This window comes from Alosa sapidissima, chromosome 21, assembly GCF_018492685.1.
Source record: "Alosa sapidissima isolate fAloSap1 chromosome 21, fAloSap1.pri, whole genome shotgun sequence".
NCBI lineage: Eukaryota > Metazoa > Chordata > Actinopteri > Clupeiformes > Clupeidae > Alosa > Alosa sapidissima.
In genome coordinates, this window is record NC_055977.1 from 29,794,557 (window position 1) to 29,808,041 (window position 13,485).

The window sequence follows — 13,485 nt, forward strand, 5'->3', positions numbered from 1 at the left end:
GGTCAGTGTCATCACTCCGCATATTGCATTGAATTATCCAACACAAACATTCCATTCATTCAAAGTGAGAGAACAGCGATTTCATCACATCTGAGTGAGGAAATGGAGTTAATAAAGAGTAGGTGAATGTTCAATTTAATATTAGACATATAGACAGTTAACCTTTAAACACTGTTCGTTGCTAGCCCCTTTAATTTACTGTTCACGGTCAAATTTGACCGGACAGTTTTAACTGCTCTTAAAATACCAATACCATGACAAAAAGTATTATTTAATAGAACATTTATTGTAAACAGAACAGAGTGAGAGGTTGTAAATGTGTGTGTGTGTCTGTTTGTGCGTGTGGGTGTGAGTGTGCATACATGCATGTGTGTGCGAACATTGGTGGTTTACATGCACATGTGGCAACATGACAACATAAACTGACAACATGAACTGTGTGTGTGTGTGTGTGTGTGTGTGTGTGTGTGTGTGTAGTGTTGTCACAATACCAAAATTATGACTTCGATACGATACCTGCCATAAATATCACGGTGCTCGATACTGAAACGATACTACAGTGAAATCCTAAGATATCTGGAAAAGAAAGGACTCATACCTCCTCCAAGTGAATTGGGTCATTTGTGTTGAATTCAGTGCACTTTTGTAGTGTGCAGGTCAATTCTGGGTTCTGTTGTAAACTTCCTACATAATATATTTTTTTTTTATAGTCAGTAAAATAGTAGGCCTACTTTGTGTGATTAAGTCTTTCATTGTTCGTTATAGTTCATTTACATTGTGTTTTGGCAATAAAGTAGCTTTAAATAGCCAAAATAGGCTAGATCAAGGTCAGTGTTGAAATTACTGCATGCAAATCACTGAATGCTATGCAGGGGGGCCTAATCTTTAGGCCATCTGATGTAAAGTATAGGCTACCCTAGGCCTTCCCGTGTTCATGGGATTTCTTTGACAGTTGCAAAGGGAAAAATGTGAGGATAGTCTTCTTTGCGCCCAGTGTACAAGTACGACGTTCCAACCACTCAGGTCTTCGTCAGATAGGCCTACACCATTACCTGTTGCAATATATCTGTGTGCATTCCTACATTACGTCTATTTCTTTGATAACATGATTTGCTACCACGTAACAATAGGCCGCTATTGTTATCAGGACTCAACACGCTTTGGTGGTAATATGCTGTGGGCTTTAATTAGCGCATTTCGGGTAGCCTATCCAACATCTGGGCAATAATTATTGAACAAATTGCAGTCTACATGCCATGACAAATATTACCAGTAGTACTGAACGAACATGAAATAGATTGTTTACAAGTTATGGTAATGATATTCTGAGGTGAACATTGCGCTTTCATCACGTTAGCACCCTATGATTAGGCTACAGCTCATTATGTCTCGTCAAAATGATTACCTCGTTATGTCTCGTCAAAATTCATTTATGATGGAAGGTTCGCTTTATCCCAGAGGACCATACTCGTTTCACTTAGGCTAGACTAAAGCAGAAGAGAATAACTTGGCACTAACCATGTAGTCGTGTTTTCTATAGCATATTCGTTAACCTGTCGTTCTTTGAACTCTTTAAAAATGCTGGGATATGTCTGCGAGGTGTTTAGCCATGCATAGCCTAGGCTACTGCTTATAAATGACTTTGAAACATATTTTACAAACGGGCCTCTGTGTACCTGATGGCTTGCCTTCACTATTCCCCCCTGATGGCTTGCCTTCACTATTCCCGATGTATCCCATATAGTTCCAGATTTCACTTCACCTTTTGTTTTATCCACAAGGCAGAGTACTGTCGGCAAAGAACTATGTTGACGTTAGCTGCGCACTCACTCACTCAGAGATGCGTGCTTGACACGCCCACTTGCCTAGATGCGTGCAAGGAGCAATGAGAGCAGCAGTTTACACAGACGCAGAACTTTATTATTTTAATAAAGTATCGATTCTAAAAACGTCGGAAATCGTATCGTTTTTTGCGTGAATGCATCGTGATACCTTTTTAGTATAGATACACCGTGCAACACTATGTGTGTGTGTGTGTGTGTGTGTGTGCACATGTGTGTGTATGTGTCTGTTTGTGTGTGTGTGTGTGGGGGGTGTGTGCGTGCATGCGAACATTGGTGATTCACATGCACAAGTGGCAACATGAACTGACAACATGAACTGTGTGTGTGTGTGTATGTGTATGTGTGTGTGTCTGTTTGTGTGGGGTGGTTGTGTTTCTGTATGTGCGTGAATAAATGTGTGCGAACATTGGTGGTTCACACGCACAAGTGGCAACATGACAACATGAACTGACAACATGTACTGTGTGTGAGTGAGTGGGTGTACATGTGTGTGTGCTTTATGTGTGTCTGTTTGTGTCTGTTTGTGTGTGTGTGTGTGTGTGTGTGTGTGTGGGGGGGGGGGGGGGGTGGGGGGGTGGTTGTGTGTGCATGCATGCATGTGTGTGGGAACATTGGTGGTAAGTTGTAGGCGTGTGTGTAAGGAGATGTATTTTATCTCCTGGATGAAAATTATACTCTTTCCCAATCATTTCCTATGGCAGTCATTTTTGACCGTGAACAAAAAAAGTGTTTCTAAGTTGAATAAATCACTCAAAATTCAAAGAAAGTAGTCCTAATCAATTCTATGTGTTCAAAAGCCTTTTGTGAAGGATATCAGAATATCTTGAGGCAATCTGATGAAAAATTCCATATTTATGGTACAGGGAATGTGTAAATCGGTCATTTTGACCGGAATAGTGTTAGAAGGTTAAGTTAGCCTACTGTTAGCCTAAACAAAAACAAAAGCTTGACAGCGGTCATTCACATAAACAGAAGTAGGTCCTAAAGGTCTAAGACACTTGAGTTATTGGCTACAGAAAAGAGGAGTACTCTCCTGGAATTAACCACAGTAAGGAAAAGAACCACAGCGTTTAATGGAAGACAGGTTTTGGATGGGAGTGGTGACTCTGTTGTTGCCTTACTTTAAGGAGCAAGTGAGAGCCTTTCTAAAGGGCCTGTCTCCCTTTGGTCTGGTCTGCACACTGGACCAGAGGCTGGCCAATAAAATGATGAGGGTGCCCCCAGTTCAAAGACTCTGTCTAGACGGCGCAGTGTAAAAGCTGCTCCTGACCAGCCACTCCTCTATGGCCAGGCGAGGCCATCCTCTGTGTTATTTCTGTCCGTGACGGAGCTGGAGCTAAAACAGACACGGGCCGGTTATGGTGGGGCCTGGCGGCCCTTTGTTCTGGAGAGCGTGACACAGCACAATGTCCAGAGCCACTGGCCTGGGGAGAGCCAAACTGACCCAGCGAGCAAAACGTCTCAAATCTCTCAGCACGTCGGGCAGACATAAACACAGAGCACGGCCGCCTATTGGAAGCAGATGGGAAGGCAAACAAACAGGAGGAAGCCACACTAGTGCTGAGGGGTGGGGGTTGGGGGGGCTGCCTCCTCTCTCCCTGTGAGCCTCCTCTGACCCCCAACATGCCAGTTGGGGTCTTTGTATGGTCAAAGCTTGAGAAATGACCAGGGGTGAGTGATGACAGGGAGGTGTTTTCAAAGCCACGCGCTCATTCGTCAGCGGAGTGAAATGGGAGCCGTGTGTGTGGGAGCACGGCGTGTGTACCCAGAGCAGGTGATAATGCTGCCCCGGGAGAGTGTGAGTGAATGAGCTCAGCATGGTCCTCACGCGCACAACCCAGCCTGGGCCGCTTAAAGCACACCACAAAGGACTCAACCGCCTACACGCAAAAAAAAACCCCTAATTTTTACCATTTTAGTGTGGACAACCTCAGACATAACGCCTGAATACACAAACACCTAGAAGGATAATGAACAATGGCAGATACAGGACATTTGCTGGCTCTGCGAGGAGTATCGCTAGACTCTTACAAGCGTGAAAGAGAGAGGCTTCTTAATCCACATCCTGCTCGGCTGTCCTCCCTAATGCCTGACTAAAAAAAGAATCAGCTGTAAAGAAGAGTGCCTGGAAAAAGGGGGGTGGGGGGGTATGACTGGCTCCACACAAGCACTCCATCTCCTCCCAGTGCTCACTAAACAGGGGAGCGACACACAATAGCCCCATGGAGCTCGGTGCCCTGTTCGCTCTGTACGGGGCTAGATAGGGCCTCTCACAATGGGCTCTTCAGAGGGACAGGCATGCATAATTCAGCCCCGACCAACACAATGAGCCCAGATCCCTTCAGTGGGCCCTGCTGGAGCGGGGCGCATGCTAGCTTCTTACTCAACCTTGTGTGTGTGTGTGTGTGTGTGTGTGTGTGTGTGTGTGTGTGTGTGTGTGTGTAAGGGAGTGCTGAACATAAGACTGAATGGAGCACAAAGGGAGGCAATGAGAGGCCTGGTGGGGGCATTGGCATCATCATCAATCAGAAGAAATAATACAAGCAGCTGAGTGGGAGCTAGCAGCTTAACATGATAATGCAGCACGGAATGCTACAGCTTAGCCTAGCCTAGCCTAGCACTCACATATGGGTTGCCCTCACACTGGCTCTCCACCGCTCTCCTCTCCAATCCACCTCTCTTGCCCCGCTTTCCAACCTAGTTCTCCATTTCTTGCACTCATTCCTCCTCCAGTCATTCAGTCTCTGGTTCTCCTGTTTCTCTATTCGTCTCAGAGCCACTTAAGAGTGATGCATCTTGACTTCACAGCGGCAAGGAGCAGGATTCAGAGGGAAGTTGACTAACCAAAGTCCACACCTACAGTACAACCACATATGGATCACCTGACATGCACAGAGAGAGAGAGAGAGAGAAGAGAGAGAGAGAGAGAGAGAGAGAGAGAGAGAGAGAGAGAGAGAGAGAGAGAGAGAGAGAGAGAGAGAGAGCGAGGATGGTGGTGTGTGGGATGGTGAAGTGAGACATGAGGTGGACCAGAAGAGGAAGTGAGAGACAGGATAGATTTGCTCCTGACAGAACCAAGCTTCGGCTACTACAGTAGTCTAGTCAGAATGTGAGCAGCAAGAGAAAAGAAATCATTTGTATTTGTGTGGTAGGGGGGCCTCGATTTCATTCTAATCCAATACCCACAGAAAGCTTTTAATCCATTATTACACACACCACACAACTGTGTGTGTGGTGTGTGTGTGTGGTGTGTTATTGATTAGGCTTCAGGTTGTTTGCTGGAAGAAAAAAAGCCATCTAACATTGAGTGAAACACTGGCTATGTCCTGAGGCCAACGGTGTGGTCAAGTACAGGTAAACGATAGGGCACGATGCAGGTAGGAGGGAGGGAGGGAGAGAGAGAGAGAGAGAGAGAGAGAGAGAGAGAGAGAGAGAGAGAGAGAGAGAGAGAGAGAGAGAGAGAGAGAGAGAGAGAGAGAGAGAGAGAGAGAGAGAGAGAGAGAGAGAGAGAGAGAGAGAGAGAGAGGAGAGAGAGAGAGAGAGAGAGAGAGAGAGAGAGAGAGAGATGAAAGAAAGGCAGAAAAGTAGAGTGAGCTCACCGTTACCTAGCTTTACAAACAACAGGCTTATGTGTGAGCAGAAAGACAATCAACATTAAAGCTGCAGGCTTATCTTATTCCCCACACACACACACACACACACACACACACACACACGCACACGCGCACACACGCACACAGTAAGGGATGGTTTACAAGCACAATTCTATCAGGAAACGGAGATAAAAGGAACATACATGCCCGCGTGTGTGTGTGTGTGTGTGTGTATAGAAGGGAGAGATGCTGCAGATGTACTATGAGTGTCAATAGGCTGTGCACTGGTCAGGTTGGTTTGGACTTCTCTACTTAATAATACTTGAGTGTGTGCCGGCCGGTTGGGGGGGGGCACAAAAGCACACCGGCGCCAGGGGGAGATGATACGCTTGATCCACCCCCTATGCTCACATGACTGTCTCTTTCACACACACACACACACACACATATACAAACACACACATACAAACACACACACTGCATCAAAGCATTCCAGAGCTGTGGGAGTTGGTCCTGGTCTCAGCAGCAGGCCAGCATGCTCACTAGATCAGACACACCAACACCCACACAGGACACATGGGGGAGAAGAGGAGAGAGAGAGCAAGAGATGGATGGTGGAGGGCAAGAAGAAAGAAAGAAAGAAGGATGGATGAGGGACCTATAGGCAAAAAGAGTCGGCAGACTCCACAATGGGTTCACTTCAGCTGTACTATGCCACACATCCAAATTCATGAACACTTCACACTGAAGCACACATCCAAATCAAACCAAACTCAATCATTGTGAAATCTAATACACACCGCTCAGATCACTGCTCCAGTGATGGCCCATCAGCCCTGTGTGCTTTCCTTTACCGTCACAGCGCCTGCAGTCCTGCATCAACTGCTCTGCAGCCACATCAAGCCCAGCACAGAGGGCTGAAGTGGGCCGCACATGTTTCCCATTTCTGTCCAGTCCCCTCTGTCAACACACCACCCATCAACAGCCTGCACACTCCTGAGGTTTCTCACACACACACACACACACACACACGCACACTGAGGACTCCTGGTCAAACAACATAACCACACGGAAGATAAGGAATTATTCTGCGGTTTGGTCTTCTGTGGTCTGAGGGAGCCCTACCTCCCACCTCCCTCACAGGCACACTGATCAGCCACAAGTCCTCTTTTGTCCAGGGCTCGTTAAGGCATCTCTGCTTTTAACGCAGGAGCCATGTTTGGACGTGTCACTCGTACCCATGTTTGTGTCCTGATGAAAGCTGGCGTAAAACAAAAAGAGGCCCGTTGAGGGAAAGGATCCCCTCTCCGACACAAAGAGACACAGCTATGCAAACACACACACACACACACAGGCAGTGGGTGGGTGGAGAGGACTCAGAGTGCCTTTCTGTCCTTCTGTCCTTCACAGCAGTTAATGAGTTCCAGAACAGCCACATGGTCCTGATGAACTATCCTGACACACACACACACACTTTAAGTCACCCTAACACACAGGCAAACACATGCTGAGATATGTGTGTATTGCCTTTAGAAACTAGCCCAGCAGAACAGGCCAGCAGTTGACTCAGACACCTGCAAGGAAACATGTGTCTGTGTGTACGTGTGCACATTTTACACTCCTATAAGCACCTTTCCTAAACCTTTCATAAAGTCCTTTCCTTTGTTCTAAATCCTATTCATTACAGATCCTCATCAACATCACACACACACCCCCAGATGCACATAACACAAAAACAAGCATGCACACACACATACACACTTCATAGTGTAGAAGGAGATGTATGGAAAGACCGACAGGGATGATGGAGAGCCCCTTTAGGCCAGAGAGGTGTGGGATGACCCCAGGAGGGAGAGGAATGAGGGTCATTTTGAGGGTGGCCTGGAGCGAGAGAGCGAGAGAGACTGGTACACAGCACTGATGTGCAGGCCAAAATGTTTATGGCTTTTCTGTCTGCACTGTCTAGGGAGAGAACAAGTGAGCAAGAATGAACAAGCAGAGAAAGAAGGCGAGAGATAAACAGATAGATGAAGGGAGAGAGAGAGAAAGAGTGGGAGGGGGTACATCGAGCTGACTTGGTGACCCAGTGACCTTCACTCCTGTCTAACACACACACACACACACACACACACACACACAACTCAAATGACACAAAGACTTGGGGCCATAGAGGGGGCAAAATGAGACAAACACACAAAAGCTTCCCCTGCCATGAAAAGGATCCGGCACCATGTTCATGCCTGCTGATAAAAAACATACATTAAAAGCGTTAAGCTACTCATTTGGAACTGGCCTGGCTGGGCTGCAGGTCAGTCACAATGCAACATGTCAGAGACCAGACCACGACCAGAAACCTGCCAGCACCAGGCAATGCTCATCAGAGGATTGGGTCAGTTAGTGTGTGAGTGTGTAAATCATACCCTTAGCAACTAGACACCGCTAGCCCTGGATGTGATGCCATTCCAGTGAACTAGCCTGTTTACAGGTTCTCTCATCTGACTGTGTGTGTGTCTGTGTGTTTGTGTGTGTGTGTGTGTGTGTGTGTGTGTGTGTGTGTGTGTGTGTGTAATAGCACGGAGGGCTATCTGGCTGGTGTGTGTATGAGTGTGGCTGTCGATCTTTTTGTTGATATGGTGTGAGTGAGTATGTGTGTGTGTGTGTGTGTGTGTGTGTCTGGCCTGTCTTTGGTGTCATTACACAGAGCTTGTCCATCTCTGGGTGATCTAAGAGCTGCTGGGGCGGCTTAAGTGACACCTACATGATGGCCTTCACACTTAATCCAATTTGCACATGATTTCATTAAAGGCAACCTGAGCCCCACTACTGCATAATGCAGGACAAAGCTGGGGAGCGAGAGAGAGAGAGGGGAGGGAGGGAGAGGCAGAGAGAGAGAGAGAGAGGCAGAGAGAGAGAGAGAGAGAGAGAGAGAGAGAGAGAGAGAGAGAGAGAGAGAGAGAGAGAGAGAGACTCAAGTATCAAGTTTGCTGTGACCTCCCAGCATGTCCCACAGTCTTTTTATAGCTCTTGATTTATAGAAATCATTGACCCAAGCCACCTTCTGCCATTTCTACATTTAATTAGCTTTTCTGGCATGACAAAATCTGCACTGCCAAAGCTAAACAGTTTATAGATAGAATTAAGTGGTGAAAAAATGGAGAAGTTTGACAATTTGGTGGTGTATGTGTTGATCTTCGTTGATCTTTGTGCCTTCATCAGAATAGTAAATGCCCAGAATTGCACATAGAAGAGTAGGGGAGTAATAGGACCCATGCAAGACAGCATTTGCTTGTCTGTACTGCATCTCAATTCCCATTAAAGCTGCAGCGGAGCAGAGACAAAGTAACAATCCAAGCAGTGATGAGATGGCGGTCAATAAGATGTGAAGACTATCTACTCAATGGGGTTTGTGTCTGCGCCGCAGTGGTTACACTGAAACAGACACACTTCTAGAATCCATGTGAAAAGACACAGTGAGTGATGTGATACTCTCTCTTCCTCACTCTCACAGACGCACACGGAGACATAGCAGGAGCACAGACAAGCAGAGATACATAGAGCAAAAGAACTGTGCTGAGACAAGTCTAGAAGCATGAGACAAGCATGTGAGACTGTCTGCCCACAGTGCATTTAATACCCACAATCCCCATCTAAAGGGCTCATAAGACTACAGAGAATGAGGGGGATTCCTCTGGTACTTAAATGACCAATGCAGGACACGTCAGGTGAAAGCCTGTCCTGCATGGCCTTAATGTAATCGTAATGTAAACAGAGAGCGCGGAGTCATGGCTTGCCCCTCCCTCTCCGGCGATGACTCTCTCGCCCATCCTGTCCCATGATGCCCTGGGGCTGAGCGCATAACTGCTCCCAGCGCGCCAAACATCGACCGAGGCCGGGACCGGCGAAATGCCTGCCCCGTGAGTCAGCTGGGTGTGGGAGACAGCAAGCTCACCTGTGCCCACATCAGGCCTCCCCTCTCGCACGCGACACCTGGGAGAGTGTTCATGAGCGATTGCTCAGGCCACACACACACCCTGGTTCCGCCGGTGACTGTGCTGATTGCTCATCCAATCTGCTTAGCATACTTGGCGTGTAGCAACAGCCACATTATGACAGGGCGCATAATGGACGAGCATTCAGTCAGGCCAATCTGGAGGAGATATCAATGGAAGCGTTATGAGCCAGCATGAGCAGGTGTGTGTGTGTGTGTGTGTGTGTGTGTTCATATTGCATAGTTCATTCTGTGGCAGCTATGAGTGAGAGGCTGGTGAAGTGTGTGCGTGTGTGTGTGTGTGTGTGTGAGAGAGTGCTGACTCTTTGATGCGCTCCCACACACAGAGACGCCCAAAGAGAGACGAGGCACCAACTGGGAACAAAAAGCCTGGCACTGCCACAGAGAGCCTGGTGAATAAACACCCCACTGGCACTGTTGGGGCACACTAGCGCAAACTGGCACTCCTCTGCTCAGCTGTGTGTGTGTGTGTGTGTGTGTGTGTGTGTGTGTGTGTGTGTGTGTGTGAGTGAGAGAGAACAGGGCTGGAGCAGAAGACGGTTGAAGTCAATAAGAGGCAACGCAAGGTTTCCACTTGGGGGAGGCCCTCTCCACCTCCCCATGCCCTCCTCTCCTGCTCCTCATGTGGGGAGGAGGCCTGCACCCCCCCGCCTCTCTCCCTGGGAAAGCAAACAGAGCTCTTCTCCCAAATGTCTCGTTCTCCAAGGGGCTTCTACCCTGCCAACCTGTGGCCCATTCCCAGACCCAGCAGGCAACCCGCCTCGGCACCTGCGTGCTGCCTCCCCCCCTTCTCATGAGTCCTCCTTCATGTTCGGTGTCTTTTTCATCCCTCCTTCTCTCTCTCTCTCTCTCTCTCTCTCTCTCACACTCTCCCACCTCTCTTGTTTAAGCAGTGCCAGGTGGGGAAGTGTTGGCACCTTCTTAATCACCATCTTTCTGCCGCTTAGTGCAGTCAACAGATGCCAGGGCCAAAGAGTCATCCTCCCCCATCTTACACACACACACACACACACACACACACACACACACACACACACAAGCAGTGCGAGTTGAACAATTAGAGCAGACTTCAATGATCACCTCTTCTGTGAGAAGCTGGTCTATAGCACCACCACCCCCCCCCCCCCCCCCCCCCACCCCACACACACACACACACACACACACACACACACTCTGTTGACAAACTGTCGGACCCTCTCTCTCCCCAAACCTCTTGTCCTGTCTTCTTTCCCTTTCACACTTTCTTTCCTCTACAGGGCTGTTGCCATGGCAATGATTTATAATTATGGGGTGAGTAGGTGGAGCTCTGATTAGAGGTTAGCGATCAGGGATTAAATGACAGGTAGCCAAAGACCAGCACCACACACTGGCAGGTGAATGGCCTTAAGAGGACAGGCCTGCTGTGGACATCTGTTGGGGTTGGCCGGGGCTTTTAGGTTGAGGCCTGCTCTTCCATCTCATTGCACACACTGCTTTGTTCTCCTGCACATAGACAGCTACGCATGCAAACTTCACAAAAGCACCAGGACCCCTTCGATTGGAAAATTCTAGAAGGCTGTGATCGTGTCAGTGCAGCAATATATTTTCTATTATGTCTGTTTGGACTGAGGCTATGCACTCATACACACCGACTCACACATACAGAGAGAGCAAACTAAATTTGACATGACATTTTGTGTTCCAATATGGCTAAACACTCTTGAACCATGACTGTAGAAAAGATTAGCATGGGATGTCTGAGAGGAAAGTTTGGGCCTCAGCACGAGCAGAGTGAGGAGACGGACTTTTACACTTGAGTGCATGTGATGCTGAAGAGCCATAAATCTCACAGTGCAGCGCTGGCCGGGACCAGAGAGAGCAGTGGACTTGGCCAGCCACTCTGGCAAGGAGAAACAGCTGGGCCAGTGCATGCTATCGGAAACACTCCAGCCAAGAAAGGAAATAAAACAAAAACAATCCTGGATGACCATCACATATTATATACGGTTTAATATCATTCTACAAGAGTCTAACTGGATGGATAAAGAGGAGAAGAAAGCAAGAGAAAGACATAAACAGGCTACGAGAAGCTAAATAAATAAATAAATAAATAAATAAATAAATACATGTTTTGGTATGAGGGAGTGGAAGTGTGGCTGTGTTTGAGAGGGATATGGGATTGTGGGATTTGAGTTTAAAGGGAGGGAGGGCTTCACTCTAGCCAGTGATATATGTTGGAGAGCTTGATGCCAAGCACCTCATTACGACTGTGTGGACCTGTCCACTGTCCACTCATTAGCTGGACAAACAAGGCATTTACACACACACACACACACACACACACACACACACACACACACACACACACACACACACACACACACACACACACACACAGACTCACACACACAAAGACTCACACACACAAAGACTCACACACACAAAGACTCTCTCTCTCTCACACACACACACACACACACACACACACTCCATCTAGGCCAGAGACAATTTCACAACTGCTAACAACAAATACAACTAAATGAACAACTGCAGAATCTATCTGAATGCCCCAATGTAAACGTTATGCATTTTGGGTGGCTAATTAGAACTGACAAACACAGCAATTCCATTTAAGGATTTAACTCATGGTAAAAATGCTAGGTCTATTTACTCTCTAATATTACGCCGTAATATATCGTTATGCCAGTAATGAATTTGCATCGTTAGTCAAAATTATTCGCATTAATGAGACACAATCTTCACAAAGCATCTGATTTACAGCAGGATCACTATTGAGGAGGGATTCTTTCCCACCCTGTGTCTTCAGTCACTTTTAATTCCATTCTTCCACAAACATATGCAGACACACACACCTCATCCTTGAGGCTGTAAAATGGCATGTCAATACTAGTCAAAGAAAGAAAGAAAGAAAGAAAGAAAGAAAGGAGACCCAGTATCTGTGGTAGTATCTCATTACTAAGACAAAAGAGTGAGCAACAACACCAACACCACTGTTGGCTAATATTCCTCACAAGAACATGCTAGATATCCAGGTAGGGGGGTGTAGACTCACCTTTTCTTAGCAGGGCCTTCCTCTGAGGATTCTGAGCCTGCATTCTTGGAGCGGGAGCCGCCATCTTTGTATCCTCCCTTCCCTCCTGACCCCTTCAGCTGACCATTCAGGGAACCTGCAGACAGAGGAGAGATAGCATAAGTGCACAGGAGAACAGAATGTGTGTGTGTGTGTGTGTGTGTGTGTGTGTGTGTGTGTGTGTGTGTGTGTGTGTGTGTGTGTGTGTGTGTGTGGTGTGTGTGTGTGTGTGTAGAGAGAGATGGCGAGAGTACGTATGAAGTACATACAAACACAAAAAACACACCCAAATCCATGCATTCAGTGTAAAGGGTCTGACCCATCAGCCTGTCTATAAAACTGAAAGGTTCCTCCCAAGAGCAGTTGTGTGTGCCATTCAAAAGCCTGTACACAAACACCCAGACTGGCACACTTATCAAGGCCACACTAATCAAAGCCACTAAAGCCTGATGAGACAAAAGAGTCTCAGAAGAGACGGCGGCACATAGAGGGACAGCAGTGCAGAGGAGCTGACCCAGCCAGAGACATCTCACTCAGCGGAGAGGGGGGGGGGGTCACTTTTGGACACTAGAAAAGGCTCAAATGAAGACAGCAGTCACTGAGTGTTAGCAAAACAAACAAAACTCCTGACTTTGTGCCAGCGCGCGTGCACACACACACACACACACACTTGGCACAAGATCACAGCATCTTGGTGAGTGAGTCACATGAGAGTGTGCATCTCACGATGAGTGACAGGCCTGGGCCACACCTACTTTAAAACCACTTGGCCCATGTTTGGGTCAGGGGATTCTTTGTTTCATAGTCCACGTGCCAATGCCCGCATACTTGTAAATACACACCTTTTTAAACACAAACACACACACACACACACACGAGATTAGAGATCTGCGCGGTCAGAAAGGAGAGCAACATGCCCAGGCAACGGTTCTGACTATATCAGTGTGTGTATATTTTTGTGGTGGTTGG

The 13,485-nt window shown here is 47.4% G+C and overlaps 1 protein-coding gene across 2 annotated transcripts in view; it reads right to left on the minus strand.

Annotated features, from left to right (window-relative positions):
* Nucleotides 1-13,485, minus strand: part of jarid2b (jumonji, AT rich interactive domain 2b) — a 45,774-nt gene that overhangs the window by 31,910 nt on the left and 379 nt on the right. For both annotated transcript variants that reach the window (XM_042076658.1, XM_042076657.1), the window contains one exon: nucleotides 12,499-12,613. The gene's annotated coding sequence lies outside the window, so the exon portion shown is untranslated. Of the gene's footprint in view, nucleotides 1-12,498; nucleotides 12,614-13,485 lie in introns of those variants that run through there.